This window comes from Sciurus carolinensis, chromosome 6 (genome assembly GCF_902686445.1).
Source record: "Sciurus carolinensis chromosome 6, mSciCar1.2, whole genome shotgun sequence".
NCBI classification, from domain to species: Eukaryota; Metazoa; Chordata; class Mammalia; order Rodentia; family Sciuridae; genus Sciurus; species Sciurus carolinensis.
In genome coordinates, this window is record NC_062218.1 from 33,330,247 (window position 1) to 33,356,913 (window position 26,667).

A 26,667-nucleotide genomic window follows, 5' to 3' on the forward strand; every position below is an offset into this window, starting at 1 on the left:
TCTATTCTTTTGACTTCTCAACAATTATATATATTATCTTCTCCTATAATGTATTTTCAAAAATGTTCATACACACACAAAGTACCCTCACTCTAGTCTCCAAAATAGACAGCCAAAGTATTGTCTAATTACTGTGTTCCCATTTCAGTCTGGATATAGCTCTTCATAGTTCAGTGATCTATGACTGAAGCAAATTTATTAGTCACCGACACATTCAACATACAGTAGAAGAGAGATATCAGGAGTAGCTGCAGTAAAAAGAATTTCAATGAACGCATATGGGAAAAGACACACATGTACGTGCATGTGCACACAGAAGTTCATTGGACATCAGTATGTACAAGGACCAGTTCCCCTGGGAGGGATCTATGACTTGGGAAAAAGAACATGACTTAAACAGTTTCATTAGGGTGAATCTTAAGACTCCAACATGGAAATACTGATATTGAGGATACTCTTTCTTTCTCTCAGAGTCATGGTCTGATAATGTTTTTACAGTGAAGGGGTATCTTAATCAATCAAATTTGCAACTGCAAGTATTCTTCTCTGAGAGACTCTTCTTCATTCATTGACTTCTGTTGCCATATCTAGAGAAGTTTCCCTTTCTACGGGCTGCATAAAGGTAGCATCCCCTTTTCTTTGAATGTGACCTCAAAGAGCCTGACATTTCTTAGTAGGCATAGACTATGGTTGCCCAGGATTGATATTTCTTTAACAATATACTTCTTTTACAAACTTAGTTATCATCAGGATATTTGAATGGTCACTCTTACATGCTAGGAACTATAGAGAGCCAGCCTGTATCCAGTTCTTATATTTAAGTCTAAAAATTTCTATTGCCTAACAACAGACCTCTGTTACATTATCATCACTGGAGGCTCTAGAGTAATGGTAACTACTTTTGCCTTAGCCTCTGTTTCTGGAAATTTCCTTACAACAACTTGGAATATTATGATTTTCTCCCTACTTTCATGCTCTAGTCAGATTGCACTAGTTTGCTTTTTCAGGTAAAAACTGTTTAGTAGAAAGTATTTGGGTGTGAACTGAGGGGTTAAGCTTGTCTTTCACCCCAATCTCACCTCCTGTATTTACTTGTATAAACTTTATCTTGGAATAGGATATTTGGTCTTTGGAGACTTCTAGAGTCTAGTCATTTGGGATTGCAGTCCATACCCAGAGAGGGTCTTCCTACGCAAGGCTAGACTTTCTTTATCTTCTGCTTTTAGATGGGCTACTTCATCTTAACATTGTCTATTTATTGTAGGACCTACCTACCTGTGATCCCCAATCCTAGATTTTCCTATCATTTCCTGAATGTTTCTTTTGGACATATGGCCTGAATCCAAACAGGTCACTTTTCTTCACCTATTTACTTCTGTTCAGACAAGTCCATGTTTTGAGGTTTGTATTCTGTTGTGCCCCACTCCTGGAACCATATTCAGTAAAGGATTATTCTTTGGCTATAATACATAGAACACCTAGTTCAAATTAGATTAAGGAATAAAGAAATTTCATAGCTTCTATAAGTCAAAGTCAGAAACAAGGCAAGCTTCCATACTCGCAACCTTCTGGGTAGGAGTCATTTGACTGCATCCTTCTCTTTATGAAGATTTTATCCTTAAAACTCAGCTCATTCTGTTTGCAAATGTCTCCAATGGTTCCTGTGTTTACATCATATTCTCTGATTCTGAGAAGAAGAGCAAGAAAAAAATTTATACCAATATTATGTGCTAAAGTCCTGATTGGACTCTTCAGTTTACTTGGCCACCCTAAACCAAACAAAAGTTGAAAATCTGTGATATTAAGCCAGCCAGTATCCATCTCATGGGTGGTTTTTGAGAAAGTAGACACCTACCTGAGAAGAGAGTATGAGTAGAAAATGGTAAGTATATTCTGGTTGGCAACTAGTAATGAATAATGAGTAATAATGGGTAATACTTACCCATTATTATCAGACTTTAAAAAATAGCTTCATATTCTCTCCTTTTAAAAATATTAATCTATATCTAAAATGATCTTACTTCTATGCCTCTCTTTGAAGAATCTAAAATTCTGTGAGAACAGGAACATTATCTGTGTTATTCATTTCACTTGTGATATAGTGCCTGATGTTTAATAAATGTTTGCTTAGTGAATGAGTGAATGAATGCACGGTGTGTATCCTTAATGAATGAGTGAATGAATGCACCGTGTGTATTCTGAATCTCTGAAACTTTGAAGCATAGCATCCCAAACCTTCAAGGCAGGAATATTTCACTTGGGATGCTTGGACTTAAAGCTTCCCAGCTGGCAGGTGGATAGCCAAAACCTGGACTCAGGCTTGCTGACTCCATATATCATGCAATTCCAACTATTCCAAGCTGCTCTAGTGGGTTAGAATAAGCCCTCAGAATTTCAGCACAGCTGTGTTCAGAATACTCCTAATAAATACATAAAACATTCTGACAGCTAGTATCCAAATAGTAATTTGGAAGATTAACAAGAGTCTAAAACTGGCATGAGCTGATACTTGCTTTTCTAATCTGAGACTATCAACATGCTCCAAGTTAAAATCACATCCTGCCTAATAGTAGACAAAAGAATGAGGGAATTACATGAACTGATTGTTTACCAGGAGTTAGATACTCCATTCATTGATTTACATCTTTGCATTTGTACCTATTCATTGAATACTCATTGAGTACTTTAGCTTGGCAGGCACCATGCCAGAGGCTTGATATGTAGCATTTAGCACAAGCAAGGGAAACACAGTAATGCATCAATTAAGATAAAGAACTATGGATTCAGAAATACCTGTGTTCAAATCCTGAGTTTTCTATAGCCTGTGAGATCCTGGGTATTCAGTTAACTTATCTGACATTACTCTCCTTCTCCTGGAATTGTTCTCTCACGTTCTGTTGCGTGGTGAGCCTAAGTGGGACAATCCCATCATTACGCTTGCACGGTGCCTGACACACAAAAGCTCCTCAGTTCAGTGTTACTTGTATTACCAAATGGTCCCCATCCTTAAATTTCTTACAATAAAGCAGAGAGAGTAAATTTAAGTATGGACACGTAATTTTCACCAAAGTGCTCTGAGATAAGTGTTATATCTTCCATTTTACAAGCAAGGAAATTGAGAATTTAACAGTTAATTGAAGACCTCAAGTAATGAGCAAATGAGCCAGAATTAAAAATCTTATGATATCAAGTCTGAGGGGCTGATGTTCTTGCCAAATATCTGGTTAAGAAATTGAGAGAAAGGGATTCTAGTCTTGTTTTTAGACTAAGTAAGAAGGCCAGAGAGTTTTTATAGAGTACCAAGTACCAGGACTCTGTCCTAATTTACTTAAATTGGAATATCAGAATCAAGGCTTGGGCCTTGGATGTTTTCAGAATCTCCCGAAAGATTCTAAAGGACAGGGGGTTGGGAGCCACTGCTCGACGCTGCTGGTCCCAACAGTCTGGTCCTTCCATGGATGGCGACAATTGTCCAAGCGAGACCACTGCTGGTAGAAGCAGGCATGTCCCAAGACTTTCCTCTCCTGGTGCCCCACCGTCACCACTGTGTACTTAAGGGGGATAGCTGCTGCAGTTTCCTTTTGCTGAATGTCACTGGCGTGGGGTTACAAGATGCATCAGTGTATCCCCACGGCACACCCAGGGCTGCTAGCGTGCTTGTGGGGGACAGTGGTGGGAATTCAGTCTCCTCATCAACGTTGGGTTGATGGATCAACAGTATCCTTCACACATGGAGGAAGAAGCAGCTTGGGAAATGTCCCAAACAATTGCAGCTGTTCTTTGTTTCTGGAGAGGATGCCAATAACATTTTGTTCCTTGGGGTTCTCAAGAATGAAAGTGCGTGCATAGCTAGGAAAACAAACCCATAGGGATAATTATCATATTAACCAGTATGTCATATTGACACTTATTTAAGCTTGTCAAGTAATAACATATAATCTGGTCTGTACGCTACCTCAGATTTTATGTTCAGATATTTAACAAAGGGGAGAAGAATAGTTCACCAGTCCCAGGATGCCCTCCAGGCCATTTTGATCACTCAGAGGTCAAAGTTTCTGCAGCTCCTTAAACGGGGATAATTTCAGGAACTCATCCCAAAGACTGGTTAACATAGAGCCTACTTTCTAGTAGTCATTCTGTGCGATACACCATCAGGTATTATCTCCATCCTGTGGACTTGGAAACTGAGGCTTAAGATGCTTCAGGACTAGACTATAATCTGTACTCTACCATACATCTCTGGAACCTGAATTCTTGATTTATTTATTTGGGTCAGGAGGAACTTGTGCTCCTCAGGCACAGCATAAGCTGGAACAGACCAACCAAATGGAAGGAGAGACATGGCAATCAAGACGCAGGTCTTGGATTCTGATGATTTGTTGCTGGTATGTTGTGACATCAACTGTTTCGCCACCCTCTCCAGGACCCGAGAAGACCGCACACAGGCCCACTGGCAGGATAGGACCAGCTCTTCCTCGCTGCTTGCCTCCTTCCCTCAGTCTCAAGCAGCAGCCTTCGTGTGCCCAACCTTGGGCACAAACCCCAGGCACCAAAGACATCCAGTTAGAGACTGAATGAGGGAAGTGACACCAATGAGAGACAGTCGAGAAAGAATCATCTTACATAAGGATGGGTTTGAGAATTCTCTAGTAAAAGGAATATAATGCAAGCCACATGCATAATTTTAAATTTTAATAATTGTAATAATGTATTTTAATTAGCCTAAAATATTCACAATATAAAAAATGGTAATAAGATAGTTCATATTGGGGGGGTACTATGTCTTCAAAATCTGGTGTGCACTTTGTATCAAAGAGCATATCTCAATGTGATCGGCCACATTTCAAGTGCTCAGTGGCCACGTACACTTGATATCTTATTCGACAGCACAGGTCTAGACTCTCTGGATACAATTATTAGGCTGATGTACTTAATACATGTAAATAATATGTAATAGATACAATTTTCTAATGTTTTCTCATTCTTTGGGGTTTAATTTGCAGCAGGCTCATTTCCGATTTAACGTGAAGAACAAGGCTTCTGCTGGCACTATTACTGCCAGATGCTCTGTTTTGGCTCTAGGAGCACAGGTGATCAACACGGAGCATGGAGCCGTGGAATCCTCTGAAGGGACATAATTTAAGAAAAGCATCACTGTCTATTCATTTGAAATTCCGAGAATGCAATTCCAATTACAAGCTCATGGGAATGCAGAGAGGGGTATTGAGTAAATGGAGCAGATCTAGAATTAAAAATCAACAAGTATTTGAATTCCTTTTGTGAGCTCCACTGCTTGTATAGGTAGTGGTGATATGGAAAATGAACAGGGTAGAATTTTAAGACTCCATCAGACAAAGGGCATATCTCAGGTTCAGCTCCCTCCAGGTTCCCCACTGAGACAAGAATTAGGGTTTAAAGTTGTTTATTTGGGAAGCAATTTCAGGAAATATGAATAGGGAGTGGAGAAGTGAGGGCAGGCAAGACAATAGAGGATGCTTAAATGAATGGGCTACTGCTGCAGACAATTGGCACCCAGTCCACTGAGGATCCTCTGAGAGACTGTGTGGATCATGCCTCCGCGAGGTGAGGGAGCTGTGATTGTTGACCTCCACCTCCCGTTCCTCTCTGATAAAGGATCTCTTCCGGGGTGATAACCCAGCACTCCTGGTCTGCTCTACACATGGGCTGGACTCGCTCCTGCTGCCAGATAACACCATCAAAAAGACAAGTAAGAGACAGGAAGCCATGGCTGCCACAGAACTGTCACAGGCTATTCTGGGGTAGGCCAAGAAGAGACCCGGACTCCTACTCTATCCACACAGTAATAATTATAACATTCCTAAGTCCCTTACATAGCTAAGATCTGACACCATTTTAAGTACCAATCATATACTAACTCATTTAGTCCTTATGATAAATCTTTAAAATAGCTAGCTACCTATGACTGAAGAGGAAGAAACTGAGGTATGGAGAAATTCTATAATTTTCTCAAGATCATGCAATTAGAAGACAGAGGAAGGCTGAGTTTGATGTCCTACTTGTCAAACAGTATGGATTCTATTAAAAACTGAATCTGCCCTGCTGAGAAAGGCCTCCTGATTTTTAGTATTTATAAATACTAAAGCTTATATTTCAACAAAAATACTTGCCTTTCAAAATCTCAGTTTTACATCCTGGATAATCTACACAGTTCTTACATCAAATTCTCTGTAGGGTAAGTGGGAAGAGAAAGGTCTGCAAATTCACAAACAGAATAGGTAGGGTCGTCAAAAATAGACGGTTGACAAAAAAGAGAGAAGGAGAGTATTATCAAATGGAAGGGAGAATTTTTATGTGCCAAGTACCAAAACTGCATCTCCAAATTTTTCACATAAAACACATAGAACACAAAGACCTCTCTCCTTGCAATTCTGGCTCAGGTAAATGAAGTATTGAGTGGGTGGGTCACCATGGGGGGCTCCCATAACTGGTGTCCCTTCCATTCACTGACTTCTGTCTGACTTGTGCCTTTGGATCCCTCGTCCCCATGTTGAATGGTATCGAGGCAGATTCTTTATCTTTGCAGCCACTGTCACACACATCCCGGTTTCTCATCCTCAGTTCATCCAAACTTCAAGCTCTCTATATTTCAAGCGCCTCCCCTACACCGTTTCAGACCAGACTCAGGCTCAGATATTCCCACTGGGGAAGAAGAAGGTATTGACTTGCTCTTCATTGAACTTTTCTCCAACTCATTCTGCTGCTCCTAACTCCTCCAGGACCAGGGAAAGAGGCAAAGGGAAAGAAGCCCTTATTTGACAAGCACTTTTACAAGCATGTCTTGGTGCCATCTACACTGCAGATCTGGCTTTTTCTTCCATCCATCCTTTGTGTGGGCTCTTTGGAAACCTCCATGCAAGGGACAGCTCCTGGAGAAGGGTAATACTTTCTGGCTGGTCACTCATGACCCTCTCAGCCCTGACATGACAGTTTACCTACCTGTCTCTTTCTGCTGGGTTTTTTAAGTTTTAGAGGCCGAATCTGGCAGGCCTGGTACTGTCAAGGTATCCAGAGCCTGGCTCGGGATACCTACCCTTGCCCACCTCAGGTGCAAATGCTACTTGTTTTTTCTGTCTCTGTTAAGTAGTTATATCAGCCTGTCCCCTTTGCATTTTTGCACGCTCTGTGCCTGGCCAACTCTGGGGAACATTTGTGAAACTGCTGGAAGATTCCCTCTCTGATTCCATGGAAGCCTCCAGTTTCTGTCGTTATGCAAGGAACTAGCTGGGGGCTGGTGGGCAAGATGTGGATTCATTTTTCTGCTCCTAGTCAACACCTCCATACCCCTTCCCGTCTTCTCTCCCATCACACACCTGATTTGAGTAGAACAAGGGTAGGAAAGTGTCCATGATCAAAGAAGTCCTCCCTCACAACTTTCTATGAGCATTATCCCTTATACTTGCCAGTAAAGGTGGGAGGGATCCATGGGTTACAAAAGCAGTTCTGAACTCTTAGCAAGTCCTGCTGCAAATCTACCACCCACTACCCTCAATTGTGGAGCCTGTAGTTTGCGCCTAGGCCAGCACCTGTTCTGATATCCTGTGACTGAAGTCAGAGCCTCGGCCACCTCCCAAGGCTGGCTTAAGAGCAGTTCAACTCAGACACCCTGAGACAGATAAAATTCCCACAAGATCTCTTCCAACATTCAGTTCTAATTTTCACAAACTTAACCTGTATTTGTTTTCTTCAACCATAGGACAATTCCTGAAAGCCTTTAAAAGTGGGGAAAAGACCTTACTTTCTTTTAGGTTTATGGAAAAAATAAACGAGGTGCGATATAGAAAAGTGAATCAATCACCCTTTGCTCTGCCAATGTAGGAGTCATTTAGCAACAAAGAAGTCTTAATAAGTGTGATCAGAATAAAAGCTTTGGAAAATAGCACTCCCTTCCTCCAGTTGTGCAAACTACAAGAAACTTGAAATGAATTAAGTTGAATTCCCACACTAAATAATTTCTGTTTCCACTCCTGAGGAGGGACGGGGAAGGAATATATCTTTAAATGCTTAGTGAAACTCCAAATTCAAAGGAATATAAATCTTCCTCCCTTTGATATATGGCAGAGTGATCTACAAGCCATTCTTTCATGTCATTTCTTTTTTTCCTTACGGAGAATCTGTGTGAATCACCACTGCCATAAAAATATATGACTGAACACTGATAATTACATGGCTTTTAACTGGAAGAGAACAATGACTTTAGTTCCCTGATGGAGCCAGTCTTACTCAGCCATAGATTTTCTGTCAACGTGCAGCCAAAAGGGTCTGGTTTTCTGTCTTTGTGGAAGACTCAGGCCCCATTACCAACAAGACTCAGAGGCGCAGCTGGCTGCAGCCTTCCCAGAATCCCTGGGCACACAGGACTGCTGCCTGGACAAGGGTGGCAGCCCTCTCCAGAGCTGACACTGCCCACCTCCCATGCCCCCAAGGGTGCTCAGCCCTCCCAGAACCACATTCTTCTGAGCCAGCTTGGCGGCAGGATGCCCAGCCATCTAAGGACAAACTTTCTCCCCTTCCGCTCTGCATGACACCACTTGGCACAAGTGCCTAAGTACGGGCAATTGGCTTAATAACTGTGATGTAGCCTTTTCCCTCAAAATAAAAATAATGTGCCTTCAAATTACAGCATGTTCCTTCAATAATATTTAACAGAATGTCTGTGGAGCAGCAGTTCTAGTTGTGGAACCCAGCTCCACCTCTTCCTTCCAAATGCTTCCCATGCACCAGCTCATTGAGCTCATTGATTGACAGCAAGGAGGGGTAGATGACCCTAATATCAGTCCTGTTTCAGCCCCCACCAATGAATAGTCGTTCTGAATGCGATTTGAATTCAGTCACATAGCCAGCTACTTTCAGGGTAGGGACTGAAAGCCGGGTTTCCACACCGTCAGAGTCCTACTGCCTTAGCTAAGGAAAAGAATGCTGTGTGTCATTTTTATTTTTTACTTTTTAAATTTTTTTAGTTGACAATGGACCTTTATTTTATTTATTTATATGTGGTGCTGAGCATCGAATTCAGTGCCTTGCACATGCTAGGCAAGTGCTCTGCCACTGAATCACAACCCCAGCCCTTGTGTGTCGTTTTTAAAAGAATGTTTTAGGGTTGTCATTGTTGTGGCGTGTGTATGTGTGTGTGTGTGTGTATGTGTGATTACAAAAGCAATTTGTATTCATCATAGAAAATCAGAAAACACAGAAAGCTTGAGGAAGAAAAGAAATAATACCAGACAAACACAACTACTGGTAACATTTGGATGTATCGTCCCATATGTACTTGGTTCTTAAAAAAGTTTCAACTATGTACAATTTTTTAAAATATTTTTCATCTTCATCCCAATTATAAAGGTAATATATACTTATTATGATAGAAAATAAACCAGGAAACTTAATCTTAAAGAACATTGAAGGCATCCTATAATCCCACCCATCGAGAGGTGGCCCTCAGAAAACCACTTCACTGAATCTGACGTTTAGGAAGCCCACAGAGTTGCAGGGTGCCTCTAAGGCAGGGGTAAGATACGAATACTCTGCCATTATCTTCATTTAGGTTCCAAATGGATTTGTCTAGAATTCCTCTTTATTTCAGCTTCCATATTCATAAATAGAGGCAAGAGTTTCCAATTAACTTCACAAGAATATTTTGAGGACCAATAATATGACCCTGGTTGGAAATTTTAAACATTCTGAAGGAAATCTACAATCTCCAGGCCGTGAACTACACTCCTTCAGTTTATGTTACCTTCTTGCCAGGCCAGACCACAAGGGAATGGGGCCACATGAAAATAGCCGAAGGTGGTTTGGCCAGAGCTGCTTGATCCGGCTCTATCTAGGCCAGAGAATCAAAGGAGCTGACGAAGCAGAGGGGGTTTCAGAGCTCATTGTTCCTCTGTCATTGAAATCACCCAAGCCACATCCAAGCACAGGTGCTGAAGCCTTTCAGACGGTAGACAGTTCTGTTTTCTAGGGAATTTATACTGAATTTTCTTGAATATTTTTTAGATGTTTTGGTATATCTTTAAGATGCCATAAAAATGTTGGTGGGTCCACCATTTGACTTCATAACTATCGTAGTGATCTGGGTGCACCTATGTCAGTAGAGCAGATGTATGGCTTAACCAGCCAAATGGGCGACTCCAAGCTTAGAAGATGAAAGTATTCTTCTGATGCTACAGGACGTGAAATCTCCTCTTATGAGGCAGGTGAATTTTGGGTCATAGCTTCAAAGAGGTACCTAGAAGTCAGCATTCAGGTTTGTGCTACCTAGCTAAATGGAGCAGAAAAAAAAAAAAAAAATCACACACATGAAAAGTTTAGAGGCACTTCTGATGGATCCCAGTCCACTATCTCATGTCCCCTCCTGTCCTGTGCTTCTCAAAGCCTGCCCCTTCTTCCTGCGTGTTCCACGCATGCAGCAAACGGCACTATCATCTACCAAGCTGCGGCGTGCCAAATTCCTCATCCTCATTCTTGACTCCTCCCTCTTCCTAAAATCCCATATCTGATCAATTACCAGGTCCTGCTGATCCTACTTACTCAATGTTTCTCAACTCTGCTACATTTTTTCCATTCCCATGCTGACCAGCACGGTCCAAGTCATAGACTCTCTCCCTCATCTGGCCCCTGTTACAGGCTCTGTGTTGGTTTTCTCATCTTTATTCCTGGTGTCCCCCATTCACCTTAATCTTTTGGAAACAAATGTAAGAGTGTTACTCCTCCACCGAAAATCCTCCAGTGACTTCCTGTAATGTTTTAAATTTTTATGTCTGTGCAGTAAAAATCACTCTTGAATCAGTGATCGTGCATGTGATAAGCACACAATCATATAACACACGACATGAAAAATACAAAACAGTCCTTTTGGGTGGTTAAGAATAAAGCTATTTTAAGCATTCACATAGGATTTTTGGTATAAAGTTTAAGTTTTCATCTCACCTGAGATACAAAATACCATGGAGGGGCATTCCTAGATGATATGGTAAGTGCATATTTGACTTCATAAGAAACTACTGAGCTATTTTCAAAGTAGTTGTATTATTTTATCTCTGTTAGCAAAGTTCAACCGCCTTAGGTCTTCTAGGGCTCCCACATCTGCTTCCTGCTTACGTCTCCCTCCACAGCCTCTCAATCCCCCACCCTTCCCATGCTTTGTCACTCCTTCAAACTCAACTTCTTATACTGTTGTGAAGAAGCTCCTACTAATCTCCAGGACTACTCACATGCCATGTCTTCTGCTGAAAATACTTGGACACTCCTCTCCTTTGCTGGAAAAAATTCTTTACCTAACCAACTCGGTAGCTTAAGCATCTCTGCCAGGAAGGTTTTCCTGAACCTACATTAGGTTCCCTGTTGGGTTTCCCATATTCATTCACTCAGCAAATGTTGAATAATAACCAGGGTGTAGACCCTGTTTTAGGCACTGGAAATACGGTAGGGAAAACAGACAGGAGTCTGGACTCCCGTGGAACTCACATTCTAATGGAGGGGAGAGACAACAAACAACAGAACAAATGACTTCTAGAATGTCAGTTAATAGCAAATGCTATTCAAAAAAGAGCATGGCAAGACTGCAGTCACAGGCAAGACTCAAGAAGGACTCAAGGCTGCTATTTTCATTGGAGAACAACCACCAGAAGGGAGCAACCCTGCAAATATTTGGAGAAAGTTTATTTCAGGCAGAGTGAACAAAGATGTCAAGACAGAACAGAGGGTGGCACAAAGCTGTCAAGACAGAACAGAGGGTGGCACAAAGCTGGCATGTTCAGGAAGTCACTGTGTGGCCAGTGTGACAGAAACCTGGGGCAAAGGTAAGGAAGAGGAGGCCAGCTAGGGAGGGCGAGCGGGGAAAGATCACAAATGGCTTCTGCATCTCTGTCACATCTTTGGTCACACTGCATTGTTATTACTTTCTAAATTGCTTGTCTTCCCCTCTCAACTGTGAGCTCTTTGAGGTTCCAGTATGTTTATTGTGCTTATTACTGACTGTAAGCACTTGGCACATATCTGCTGCAGAGTAGGTGCTTAATACACGTTTGAATGACTGAATGAGTGAAGGGGCAAGCCAGCATTCTCTTGCCTAAATGCCAAAGCCTGAGAAGATAACATGACCCCTTGTGTCCATAAGGAGGTAAGGAGGCTTAGATCTCTAAGCCACTTTCCCAAGAGAGAGGGCCGTCGTGTGGCTGGAATTCAGCTTCTTAATTGGAGTTCCCTCTCACAGCTTTGGCACTGCCTCTCCTGAGCCAAGAAGTAAGATGGCAGATTCAAATGCCTAAACACTTTCAGCTCACCCTCATTCTCAGTCTCACTGCTGACCTTGAATATGAAATAATATCTGTTATAGACTGAATGCCACCGCCCAAACCCATATGTTGAAACCCTACTCTCAAATATGATGCTATTAGGAACTGAGGTCTTGGGATGTAGCGAGGACTAGACGAGGTCATGATGGTGGGCCCTTTGTAAATGGTGTCCTTGTAAGAGTCCCGGGAGAGCTTGCTTCCTTCTTCTGCCATGTAAGGACACAAGGAGCAGTTGGCAGCCTGTAACCAGAGGAGGTCCCTCACCGGAACCCAACTCTGCTGGCACTCTGCTCCCAGACTTCCAGCTCCCAGTACTGTGAGAAATAAATTGTTACTACTGTTGTTGTATAAGCCACCCAGTCTGTGGGACTTCATTATAGTAGCCAGAATGGACTAAGACAATATCTTGAGGCCATCCTTCAGGGCAGTGGTTGAGAAGAAAACATTTTTAAAGCAATCCAAGAGCCCACAATTTTTTTTTTTTTTTTTTTTTTTTACCTAAAGAATGATTTAGAAAACTAGGACACATTGTCTTTTAAAAAAAAATAAAAATTTATGACTTGTCTGAAAAGTCCAAAGATGTGGCAATGCTGGCTCCATAGTGTCTCATAGAAAAACCCAGGGTTGAGCAGATACTGTCCCTTAATGGCGGGGGGCGGGGTGCTCTCTCCAATTGTCACAGTCCTGAGTACTCTTTGATGCTTTTATCTGATCCACTTCACCAGTTTGCATCCCTGTAAAGTGATAAAGCGTGGTTCAGCACCCTAGAACAGATGTGCTCAGCAGCCTGGGGTTAGGAGATTTGGAAACCCAGACCAGTCCAAATCTGGTTCCATTGCTCTTTACAGCACACTCAGATGATGAATTCAGAATGGAGTGACTATCCAGCACAGTCTTGGAGGTGATGTTTCAAAGAACTGTATGCAGCAGTAGAGACTGGAAGAGGAAGTCAGCAGGACAGGTGTGAGGGCTGCACCCCCTCCACTCAGCACAGGGTCTAGTCCTCAGGGTCCTTCCTATGTATAAGCCCAACCTGGTTGTGGTGCCAGCTGCCTGGGCCCCCACTTCTCCCTTGATGACTTAACTCAGCACTCTAGTCTTTGTGCACAGTCTAGATTACTGTTCTATTCAAGGTGCTTACTGAAGACCTCTATGCATATTGGCAGTACTAGTTAAGAATATTTGGCTTGGGAGAACTCTGGGAGAGAACTAGAAGAAATTTTCCATGCTAGGTTATGTAATCCAAGGTCCACTACAAATCCCAGCACAGAGCAGCTGAACACATTTTTTTGAAAATGAATGAACTCTGTGCCAATCACTTCTCCTCCCACTTCATCTATAAATTGAGAGGTTTTTCACTTCATTAATCTTTAAGATCCCACAGAACTTCAAGCTCCTGTGGTTGGATGGGTTGTTAGGCAGCTGCATACAAAGTAGAAGTCAGTGAGAGACACCAGAGGCCCAGCCCCTTCCTGGAGAGCGGTCAAAATGGCATGGTAAAATCGACTTTCAGGATGGTAGAAAAGAATCAGGAAGACTCCAATTTTGCACCATCGAGCTGAGATAATGCCTTTAGTCATAGCTGTGTTTCTCAGCACTGATGTTAGAGCAGATAGATTGAGAGGGTACATTTTGCACATGAGTAGAGTTTATTTGCCAAGAATGAATTCATCAAAAATTTGCCTCTAGGCTCAAGAAGCGTGGCTGTAAATGTGTGTGAAATACAGGTGAGGCCAGACTGCAAGGGAGGGCCAGGTGGCTGGGGCTTTCTGGCTGGTGGGATTTAAAAAGCAACCATGGGTCCCTTGTCCTTTGCTTTTGTTAGACTTCCTGTCCAAAATCTCCACTATTAGTTACATTTTTGAGTCAAGGCTCTGAAGGATGGTCTTCCACATGCTCCAATATGCTAAGGAAGAACTTTAAAGCAAGGCAGTCTTGCATTTATTACCATGTTCACAGAATAATTTTCTCGAGCAATATTAATGATAGTTGCAATCTTTATTGAGCAGTAACTTCATATTTTTGTTAGTTTTTTGGGTTTTTTGTTTGTTTGTTTTTGTTTGTTTGTTTGTTTATGCTGCTGGGGTCAAAAGACCCGACAAAACAATTTTAGAGATGTAAAGTTTATTTGGTGCTCACAGTGTTAGAGGCCTCAGTTCTCAGAGGACTGGCTCCATAACTCTGTGCTGAAGATGAAACAGAACATCAAGGCAGAAGAATGTGACAGAGGAAAGCAGCTCAGGATGTGACAATCAGGAAGCAAAGAGAGCTGCACTCACTAGGGACAAAATATATACCCCAAAGGCATGTCTGCAGTGACCCACCTCCTCGCGCCACACCTTCCCTGCCTGTGGTTACCACCCAGTTAATCCCTATCAGGGGATTAATGCACTGATCAGGTTAAAGCTCTAATAATAACTCAACTTCTGAATGTTCTTGCCTTGTCGCACACGTTAGCTTTTGGGGGACACCTCACATCCAGACCATAACACTCCATACCAGCACTTTACATGTTGGTGCAAGCTTTTATTTCATTTCATCCACACAAACGCCCATGGTGCAGGTATTACATCTATTTCTAATTACAGAAGTCTTATAACCCTCAGTGATTTCAAACCCCAATCTGCTGATTCTAGAGCCTTACTTCTTCTTTTAAAGGAATTACTGCTACTCTGCGAAGTGTACAATCTCAAATGCACAGCTCGATGCCTGATTACTGATGCATGTCCTCAAACAACCACCACTCCAATCAAGAAGTGGAACACTTCCATCACCCTTTCTGTCCCCTTCTAGTTGGTCCCTCTGCACCCCTCCCTCATAAAAGGAATGGAGCCCTAACACTTAACTGTTTGGCTATGGAAAAGGGACAGGTAGCCCAGGCAAGCTCAGGAAACAGAAAAAGGTCTATGACAAAGGACATTAGTAGTGTGGAGGGTGGGAAGGCACCACCAAGCAGCCGCATCTGGGTAAGACTGGGGCTAGTCCTCAGGTGCTGCTGTCCACTGCAGCAGATGCAGCTACTGCTCAGGTTGCCAGGATGACCCTCAGCAACTCCCAAGTCACCACAACAGCGTGAGGATCCCAGCCTGCAAGATGCATGCAGAAGCCAGGTCCTGCATATCAAGCAGTGCTGGTCTCTCCCACTGCCGGGAATCCCAGTCTCTAACAAGAAACAGAATGCTGACAAATGAGAAGGAGCTGTGTTTGCTGGCACAGACTCCACAGAGTGGGAAGACAAGCCAAGCCTGGGATCCCACAGGAAGTTTGGAACCCACTTTCCGATTCTTAGTTTAGCTATCATCAACTCTTCCCAGATCCAATGTCGTGTTTTTACTTTGCCAAGTTTAAATTGAAATTCTCCTATTATCTTTCCTTCTTCCCTGCTGTTCAGGATGCTAGTTTGGGATTCCATAGCCTCCTTCTGCACTGCGTTGCATTAATTGAAGCCTGTTTAGGACAGCTCTCCTGTAAGCTGGCAAGTGTTGACTGGCAGCTTGTATTTGATTATTTTTATCAGTTCTCCTATCTCAGATCTGAAGTCCTACATAGTTGGCAGGCTTGGGAGACACGCCCCAGGGAAACCCTGTGAGTTAAGTTGCAGAACAACTACAAAGATCAAAAACTGTGTACATGGGTTTCTACTGAAGGGGAAAGAGGAGCAAGCATGATGGAAAGGAAGCAGAGCTGAAGAAAGAAAAGAAGGGGGAAAGGAAGATGGGGAGTGGAAGGAGATTGGGAGATGGAGAAAAAGAAAGAGCAAGAGAAAGACCGTGAGAGGGAGAAACAGAGAGGGAGAGTGAAAAGTTAAGGGAGGAGAGAGAGAGAAAGAGAGAGAGAGAAGAAAAAGTCATTGAAGAAAGAGAGAGGAGACATAGTTCAGAGAGAGGAGATGTGTTTCAGACTTTCAGAGGACAATAGAAGAATCTATAACATGAACAAAATGGATTTTTTTTTGTACCGGAATTGAACCCAAGGGCATTCAACCACTGAGCCACATCCCCAGTCCTTTTTTATATTTTATTTAGAGACAGGGTCTCAGCTGAGTTGCTTAAGGCCTTACTAAGTTGCTGAGGCTGGCTTTGAATTTGTGATCCTCCTGCCTCAGCCTCCCAAGCCTCTGGGATTACAGTTGTGTGCCACCGCTTCTGGCCAAAATGGAATTTTGAAAACTTCATTATCTGTATTAATTTTTGACAATAAATAAATAACTAAATGCTGCTAAACATCTACATCTATGGGTGCCTATAGAAAACCAGATACCAGAGATCACAAACATTAAATATTCTGACCTATGATGTCCATAAGTACACTCAATAGCAGATAATGTATTGCAATTTAGTCTCGAAAGGGATAACCTACATATAGATCCAGAAATATGCTTGGTCCTTGTCAGTCATGCCTCATTTTACACACCTGAGGAATTATTAAACATGGGAGGAAAAGGGGCAAAGAGAAACAGATCAGAAGTACCTACTCCCTTCCTCACAGATCCAGCTGTAGAGCTTCTTTGAGCCATACCAACCACACTGAAACTGGACACCACTTTCTCAAAACATTCTTTTGAAGAAGACAGGGAAGAGAGAGGCCCAGTTAAAACTGAGCTACCAAGACTGGTGCACCCCCCAGGAGATCTAGAGGGTCCAAGATTTCCTGTCATCCTGAGTCCTTTACCACCCACTAAATCAGAATTACTCTTTGGGCAATTCATATGTTCACTTATTGATTAGCTCCAGAAATACTTTGTGAGAAATTAGTTTATGACAGACTCTACTCACCTCTGTGTTACAGAGAGTGGAAAGGCTTATTCATGCCCTCTTATACTTCCTCATGGAATGTAACTAAATTTTAACTAGTTACTTCAACATTTACTTGTGTAACTCTAATAGCTAGTACTAGTCACTATAAACTCCACAAGAGAAGTGACTGTGCTACTAATCTGTCTTCGTCATTTGGTACAATGCATGGCACATGATATTTACGTCAGATGAATGAGTTTGTCCTGAGTTAACATTTACAAAGTATTCACGTCAATTATCTCCTTTAACCTTCACAACAATCATGTGAGGTAGGCCCTACTCCCCCATTTTACCGTCAAGTAAACAGAAGAAAGAAGTTGAGAAAGTTGCCAAAGTTCATGCACCTTAACTGGAATTCAAACCCAGGCCATTTCACGTCAGAATTCACCTTTTTATCTATGGTACTGCATGGCCTATGACTGTATCAACAAACAGGTGAATAATGGACTAAGTTAGTGACGGATAGATTTTCAGTTCACAGGCTCTAGGCTTTAGGATCAGTAATTGAAATATTACCCTAGAATCAGTGCTCATTAAGTTTTCCACCAGCATTCAGCTCAAGTTCTTTTAACTAATGTACCACTTTACCAGATAACCACTAGACACTCCCTAGGTATTAGTTAAAACTGCCTGGTGTGCAGCAAGGGTTAATGTTAGTGGCCAACATACTCTTGGGCCTTCCCTTGCATTTCTGTTCCTGTCATACCTCCCAACTGTTGTGGTATTCTTGAACTTCTTTGTGCCTTTTAGAGCACTTATCATAATGATGTCATTTAATTAAGTATTTAAATGTACATGTATGAATGTAGAAAGAAGTACAGTTGTTTCTATGGAAACAAAACTGAGAAGGTGATTGAAATATAAGGATGAATTCTTGTCTAAATGGTTTGAAATATTTTAATTTTAAAATGTATTCATGTATTCATGGTGGTAGTGTGGATTGAACCCAGCAGCACTCTACCACTGAACTACATGTCCAGTCTTTGTATTTTATTTCGAGAAAGTCTCTCCCTAAGTTGCCCAAGCTGACCTCAGACTTGTGTTCCTCTGCCTCAGCTTCCCATGTAGCTGGGATTGTAGGCATGTACCACCATACCCAGTCAAGATATTTTAAAGTAGATAGTGAATGTTGAGAAACTAAATAAAATGCTTTGGAAATATTTGATGAATGCAAGTTACTAAGAAAATTGCTTCTAATAATGTGTGGACAAGACAATTATAAAAGAATTTTAGAACCTCTTAAAGAACTTTTCAAACTTATGACTTTTCTAGTGGCTTCAGTTTGTCACATAGACTGTGCAATTAGATATATTATGAGCATGAAAGACAATGAAGAACTCCAATGGATGAATCTATTCTCACAGAAACCCCCTTGGACTGACACCAAAAGGTAAGAGAATAAATATATAATTTAAGATAAAGCAGAACATTTCAGGCAAGTAAGTTTAATTTAATGTGATACTTCTATTTAATCCATATTTCAGTGGTTGCATGTGGATTATGAGAAACTTCGTTGAAGTCTTATGTTTCATGCTTACGTTCATGGACTTTGAACTCTTCACAAATATTTCGTTTATTCTGAGTACATATCCTTGAGTCTCTGTGACATGCTTGGGTCAACGAAGCATGTGTGGAAATGGCAGGTACCACTTCCAGGTGGGTGTGGTCTACTCTGGTTGTCTTTTCCTGAGGCAATAGGCAAAGTCCTAGTGAAAGGCTTCCCCATCCATCTGGATGCTGGTGTGAGGACAACTTGGAACCCAGCCCCAGCTGACCCTGAGAGGCAGGAAGCATCAACAAGACATCAGCTTTATCGTTTTAAGTTATTGAGATTGGGATTACTTGGCTTCCGAAGCATACATAATCCCTGATGTCTTTGCACTTATCTATCTATAAATGTGTCCTCCCCTCCCCCATAGTTAAGTACATTTAGCACTTCAATAGGATATATAGCATTTATCTCGGACTTTGTATTCTGCCCACACTTTTTCCTCAGTGTAAGAATCACAGAATGAGATGCTCCTCAGCATTCCCTCAGACACTAACATTATGTCTTGCTATGTTTGAGGGTGTAACAGGCACCATGATGGTTATGCCTATGTCACTTATCTAAACTAAATGAAATGAAATTAATTTGATTGGACAGCTGTTATATCTGATTATGGACCAATTGACTTGATTGCCATGGAGTCAATCTGATTTGGTCATTGTTTCAGTTGTCTTAATGAGGGAATTGGATTACATAGTGATCCTATTGATTGTTTGGGCCTTTGGCCTCCCAACTGTAGGTCCTTTAACCTACAGTTTGAGCTCTGGTTTGACCCTAGAACATCATGCAAAGTTAATTTGCTTGAATGCTAAATTAAAGGATTCTTTTTCTGTAAGCTGCTGTGTGTCAAGTGCTATCAAATAATGAGCAATACTTATCAGCTGTAAATATTTAAAATTTACAATCTTCCCTGTACACACGCCACACCAAGAGGTCTAAATATTTTGTGATGGTTATAAACTTTGGGTCAAGTTTAAATTTTAAACTCTGTGCAGACCTCTACTTCCCTGAAGAGCTTCGTTCCCACATTCTTTAGGGTAAAAACTGGATCATTTCTTGCTATTAACAACAGCTGACTCTGATTCCATTATTCAAAATGAAAGTTATTTATGCAATAGTGGAAGAATGGAATCTAGGCCCCAGGAACCAGGGTTTTGTGCATTCTACTCATAATTGTGTCAACCAATGCCTGGGCTTGTAGGTACTGGATGCCTAGAGCACCTGTAGGTATTGGACAAATAAATACATGAGCAACTAATGACTGAGAAGCAATCCCTTTATTTCAGTTGTTTTCCAGAAGTGAAGGAAATGCTTTTCTGAACACATGAAACAGTATCACTTCATGATTAAGTGCTTTTGTTTTGTAGTTAGGTGAGTCTAAATTTGATTTTTGATTTTGCTCTTGTTACAGGTTACATTTTCCAAAGATGCTCACAATGATATTTTCCTTTCCACATTCTCTTTCACAATAGGAACTTGCTGCTACCCCCTCCACATCATGAGATAGATAATTTTGCAGAAATGATGATATGCCAATTACAGACATGGGTCTTAGCTCACCTAGAAACTTGTACTTCCTGTCTTAAAATCCAGACATGAAGTAAAAATCAGACTAAGGTGTTTACTACCAGACTTCAAAGTTCTGGTTGAATTACTGGATGGATAGTGCTTGAGGGAAAATAGGATGGGTTCATTATCAAACATATTGAATTCACTTTGCCTCTGGGACGATTTTAGTAAGGAATTGACTATATAGATTTGAAACTCAAGAGTGATGTGTATTGCACACAAGGACTTGGGACTCAACTGGAGACGTGGACATGAGATTATCTGGAAAATGCACATAGGAAGAGAAAGTGAACCTGGGGCATAAAGATAAGGAACATCGTTATCCAAGGAGGAGACAGAGGGAGAACCACAGAGGAGATTGAGAAAAGAAGACCCATTAAGGCAGATGGAAACCCAGAAGAGTTCTGTATCACAGAAGCCAAGGGAAGGGGCTTCAAGATTAGGACATGGCCAAAAGTCTCACATGTTGCTAAGATGAACAAATTGAGGATGAATCTATCTGGAAAGGACAACTTTCAAGTTTCCTTTTCCAGACTCCCTTGCAGTAAAGATCTGAACCTGAATGAAATTTCACCAGATAGAAGTGTTTACTTGAAAGTCAATTGAGAAATCTGAAAAAAAATTGAGAAAGTGAAATTGAGCAATCTTTCTGGAGCTTGGGCGGTTTCCATGTTTCCATACCCACTGATGGTACATTTACGGAAGTGGCAACTCAGTTATACTTCTAGAGAGCACGCTGGCCAATCACATCCTGATCACCAAGAATGTCAAGAGCCAAATCAAGAAATCTGAAATGCTTTTTCAACGGATGGTGTGCACTTAATGTAAGAATAACAAATACTATCAAGTTGGAGTTTTAAAATCTGGATGTGAAAGGTGAGAATTCAGACTCCAGACTCACCTGCATAATTTCACATAACAAGACCCAGTTAAGTTGTGAAAAAAATCAGTTTTCATTAAGGCACTCACTGCATGAGAGTTGAAATAGGAAGAAGCAAGGTGGATAGAAAGTGTGCCTGAAGGACAGATGTGCAGAAACCCAGCCCCAAGCGAGGAAGTGGGATTTGGGGTTGCAGATGTGCCAGAGCAGCAAGGTAGACTTGTGAGAAAACAGCAGGGACTCGGGTTGGTTTTTGCTGGGTATGCAAAAAGTCAAAAAGATAGTTGGGGAGTATCAGGCTCAGCAGGCAGAGGTTCATGGCCTATTCCTCCTTACATGGTGCATTAGTTTCTTCTGAATACTATTAAGTTTTTCTGCTGTTATGATTGGCAACAATTTTATAAAGAAATCTTGAATTTATGAAGGTTTTCTTAATATTTCTGGGTTCTGCAACTTTCTGCTGAGGAATGTAAGGAAAGGGATTAATAATCTTTGTTTCTTCTTGGGCTAAATTGTGGCAAGGCAAGGTTAAAGAATTTCTTAAGATCATAAGCAGAAGCAATCTTTAGATTTACACAAGTTGCTAAAATAATCCTGAGGCTACCTCCCAAATACAGTCTTGTTTCACTTAGTGTTGGGATATGGTCTGAGAAGTTCATTGCTAGTTGGTTTCATTATTGTGTGAATATCATAAAATATACTTACACAATCTTAGGTGGTATAGGCCATTCACTTGATGTGGCCTCTTAATGTCATCAAGAGATACTGGAAACTGGAGATGTATGAGGCCATTAATAGTGTTTTACAGTAATTTATTTTCTAAAATAGAAGGAGTAAACTTTAAGTACTGATAAAAGTATTCTAAATACATAACCATTTATTATCATTATCATTATCAAGCAGAATGTGCTGTACCTACATGTGCTATACTTTTATACAACTGGCAGTGTAGTAGGTTTTTTTTATGCCAGAATCACTGCAAATATCTGAGTAACATGTCGCACCATGACTTTGTAGCAGCTCAGATGTCATTGGGTGCAAGGGATTTTTCAGCTCCATTATAATCAGATGGAATCACCACCGCTGATCAAAATGACGATATGCAGTGCACAACTGCAGTTCAGTTTCAAATGACATTTATTTCATGCTTGCCACACCCTCTAAGGAAAACCAGGCAGGTCACTTCCATTTCCATATTACAGATGAGGAAATTGAGACTTGGGGTGCTTGACTTAACCAGTTCAGACTACTGGAAGCTGCAGAGTAAAAGTAGAACTCTGGTCTTCTCGCTCCTGTTCTTTTGGTGGATCCTGGATGTAAACTGGAGGCTTGCATAGTTACCGAGCAACTCCTAGTTCACGGAAAATGGTCAAGAAACATGTTCCTGGAACAGCATGGACTTCAGGGTGAAGAGAATTGTGAGCACTTTTCAAATCCAGCTTTGGAAGTAACAGTGAATTTGATATGCTAGGTAAAAATGATCATTTGCAAATATGGCACTGTGATTAATGGTTCAGCATTGATTATTACCACATGCCAATTCAAACTAACTAAATTCTTTGCCACCCAAGTTTTACCAGTGTGTTACAAGAATGGTCTGAGGGTTCAAGATCACATTGTTCATCAGAAAACAGTTGTTGTTATCATATTTTCCTACTTTGACCTGCTCCCCTAATAAAATTCAATGCAGATTAGGAAGTATGTACAATCTTTTTTTTTTTTCATTTCTTTCCTTTTTTCCCTTTACCAGACTTTTAGCATCTTTATTGTGTCATTAATTTCAGTTATGTTCTGAGCACTGAGTGAGGAGGTCTTCAAGGCTATGGGTGACTGACAGTGTTTAGACAAGTTCAATTAAGTTTCTCATGTTTGGAGAATGTTGGAAAGATAAATAAATCACTGAGACTTTCATTATGAAAACCGCCATTTGGCAGTGGCGACATTTCTCCTGGGAAAGTGATGAAGATTTATGTTGGGAGGAAGGTACAGCTCGTTGATCACAGCCTGCCAGAAGAAGCATCCAAGTCATGGAATGGATGAACATAGGTCTGGTTCAATGCTCTCTGTGCATGTCAGTGCTCTTCCTGTCCCTGACCACCTCTTCTGGGTTTTTTGTTTTTTTTTTCCTTTCTGGATTGGGATATGAACTGAAGATGTTTCCTTCAGTCATAATCTTCAGGCAGGGGTGTAGTGAGAAGCAGCCAGTTCATGTGAATCAGCGGCCGATACCCAGGGTTGCTCACCACCCCACACTGCCCTTGCGCACCAAGCTTCTCCCAGGACTCCTGTCTTCCCCAGGTGCAGCCCGACACAAGGGGTATCACGCAATCTTCCGGTCCTTTGGAATTCTACCCCCTCTTCTATGACCTTCATTCCTGTTCCCTCCCTATAACTGAAGAGCATCTCTGATTGTTTGTGATGATCTCAGAGGCCATTGGGAAGATCAAGGAAATTTGTATTCAGACTAATTTCTTTAAATGACATTAAGGAATTACTGTTAATTTTGTTCAGCTTGTTAATTCCATGGTGACTGTGTATACATTTTTTTTATTCATAGATGTTGGAGACATGCCCTGAGGTATTTAGCAATGAAATGGCAGAAAGTCTGAATGTGCTTTGAAAACTATTCAGAGAAAAACAAAAATGGAGGCTGGGGTATATCAGTGAATCTTGTCAGAAGATAGTGCTGGTAGGGCTGCCAGATAAAATTTAAGATACTCAGTTAATTGGAATGTCAGAGAAACAACAAATAATATTCTAGAACATGTCCCCTGCAGTATTTGGGGCATACTTATCATAGGGATGAATATTTGTTGTTTATCTGAAATTCAAATTTGACTGTGTTCCATGTGTTTTTATTGGCTAAACTAAGCAATTCTACATGTGAAATGTGGAGTATAAAAAAGTTCATGGATAATAAAACAGTGATAAAGTCGTAGTTTAATGAGGGCCACAGACAAATAGCTGATAGGAATGCAATGTGGTAATTGCCATGGTAGGACAGGCACAGGATGCCTTGGTTGCACAGAGGAAGGGTACCCAATTTTGTCTTGGGAAAAAAAAGACACATAACTGCCTCCTAGAATTTTAATAAGAGCTATTCCAGTAAATGATGAGGAGATGGGCTGAGTAGAGTGTTGATTCAGGAAAAGGAAACGAATGTGAGAAGACCCCAGAGCTAAGAGAATACCTAATGAGTACAACTCAGTGTGATGTATACAGGAAAGAGAGTTGGGAGGCACCAGCCTGCGGCATAGTGTGTTTGGAATACGCAACGGCAGGTTAGTGGCCTCTTCTGTGCTGTGCTAGGAAGACCAGAATCTTCTGAGGACAATGCAACCCTAAGGGGAGTAATTTGAAAAGCTTAGTATTTTGGAAAGAGTGTCTTTGCTGGAATGTGAAGAATAGATTCAAGAGGAGCAAGACTGTGAGGCGGGAGAAAAGTCAATATTCCAGGAAAAAATGGATGGATACCTGAAATGGAGGCGAAGAATGGAAGGAGGAGAGAAAAGCAAAGAATGGCCTCCAAGTTCCTTGTTTGTGCAATTAGATTAGTGGGTGATGACAGAGCAAGGGCAGGACAAAAACTGGAGGGAGGTAAGGCTGAGAGGGTTTGGGGATGGTATGGTTTGAATTTGGAATGTCCCGCAGGGTCTCATGTGTTAAAGGCTTGGTCCCCTGTGCAGCAATGTTCAGAGGTGGGATCATGAGGTCTCTGACACCATCTGTGGATTAAACCACTGCTAGCTGAATGAACTACTAGGAGGTGGTAGAAACTGTGGCAGGTGGGGCATGGTTGGAGAAAGTAAATCATTGGGAGCCTCCCTTTGGGGACTATATCTTGTCCCTGGCCACCTCCACCTCCTCTCCTCTTTCTGGCTGCTGTGAGCTGAATGGCTTCCCCCATCATTCCTTCTGTCGTGGTGTTCTGCCTCATTTCAGACGCAACAGAGCCAGCCCACGGTGGATCAGAACCTCTGAAACTGTGACCCCCAATAGACCTTCCCTATTCTAAATACCTATTTTTCTTGGATATTTATCACAGGACAAAAACCTTATTAACACAAGATGCCTAGGGTGAAGACTGGGAGGTCCATCTAAATGGAGGGGTGCAACAAGCAGCTAGGAATGTTCTCAAGCTCAGGTTCTGAAGGACCTGGAGTCAGAGACAGAAGAGCTGTCTTTCAGTTTTCATCTTGCATTTGTTTCTAGTTCTACAAAGACATAAATACAGTTGAGCTGTACCAAGTCTAAATAGCACATATAAATGCACGTATCTCTTAAGGGCTTTGCTCACCCTAGTTCCTCTGGAAAGTAACTGCTGTTAGCACTCTCTCCTATACTCTGCCACAGCTTTTTCTATGTCTTTATATGTGTGATGGGCCCACAGATCCATTTTTTGTCTGAAAGTTGTTTGCATGCTTACCTGGAAGGCATAGGGCTACCTTAGGTCAGGTTCTCCAGGAAATAGACTCTGAGATGAAGATCTGTGTGCAGAAAATTTAATGGGATGCAATGGACTACTGAAAACACTTGGAAGGGAGAGAAGGAAGGAGGGTTGAGCAGAGCAAGTTGAATGATGACACAAGTACAGCTAATGTCTCAGCCAACCTACCAGGGCACCGAACGAGGACTGGCCTGAAGAGTTGACTCAGATTGAAGAACTGGGCCTGGGTCATCCACCAGTCATTGCGTGAGAGCTACCCCTGAGTGGGAGATGTACTTTGGAAAACATGGTTCCCTTTGGTTCAGGACAAGTCTTGGAGAAGTGCAGAGACATGTTTAAGTAGCCCTAGGATGGTGGCTGGCGTTGGGCCAAGAGGTGGCGAATAATTAGTGTTAACACAGCATGATCTACTTTTGCCTGATTAGTTAATGTCTCCTCTGCTCTAGTGGTCAACAGATGTTTCTCATTCTTTCTTGATTGGTACCGTGGGGCGTGCTTCAATTGTGCTAATCCTAAACTGATTAGCTGTCTTAGGTATATAAGTCATTCTCTTCACCTGGGTGGGGATCGCAGGTCGTAGGTTGCAGATCACAGAACTCGAGACTAAGCAGACAACTCTAGGTCGCAGATCGTAGAACAGGACTAAGCACACACCTCTAGGTCACAGGTCGCAGGTTGCAGGACGCAGGCCGCATGCCGCAAGCCGCACCCCGCACCTCCAAGAAGCAACCGACCTTTAAGAAGCAGTAGACCTTTGATAAGCATAGCCTCTCTGAAAGAGTAGCACCTCTAAAATTAAGCAAAGTCTCTCTTCCTCTAAGCAAAGTCTCTCTTCCTCTAAGCAAAGCCTCTCTTCCTCTCAAAGCATCTCTTCCTCTAAGCAAAGCCTCTCTTCCTCTATAAACTAGTGAATAAGCAAGCAAGCAAGGAAGTAGTCCAGATAAAATAATAGAAGTAGTTCATTCCCAGTCCACCTCCAATAAATTCCCACGGGATTGTTGCTGCTGGCGGCAACAGAGAAATACTCTGCTGTGTCCTTTGGAAGTCAGTGTTCCTCTTTGGACGGTGTAGAGGAAAATGGGGCAGGTGGG

General features: G+C 41.7%; 1 long non-coding RNA gene across 1 annotated transcript in view; it reads left to right on the plus strand.

The window, feature by feature from the left end:
- Positions 1-26,667, plus strand: part of LOC124986505 (uncharacterized) — a 36,201-nt gene that overhangs the window by 7,136 nt on the left and 2,398 nt on the right. The window contains exon 2 of the long non-coding RNA XR_007109015.1: positions 18,404-18,521. This is a non-coding gene — a long non-coding RNA (uncharacterized LOC124986505). The remainder of the gene's footprint in view (positions 1-18,403; positions 18,522-26,667) is intronic.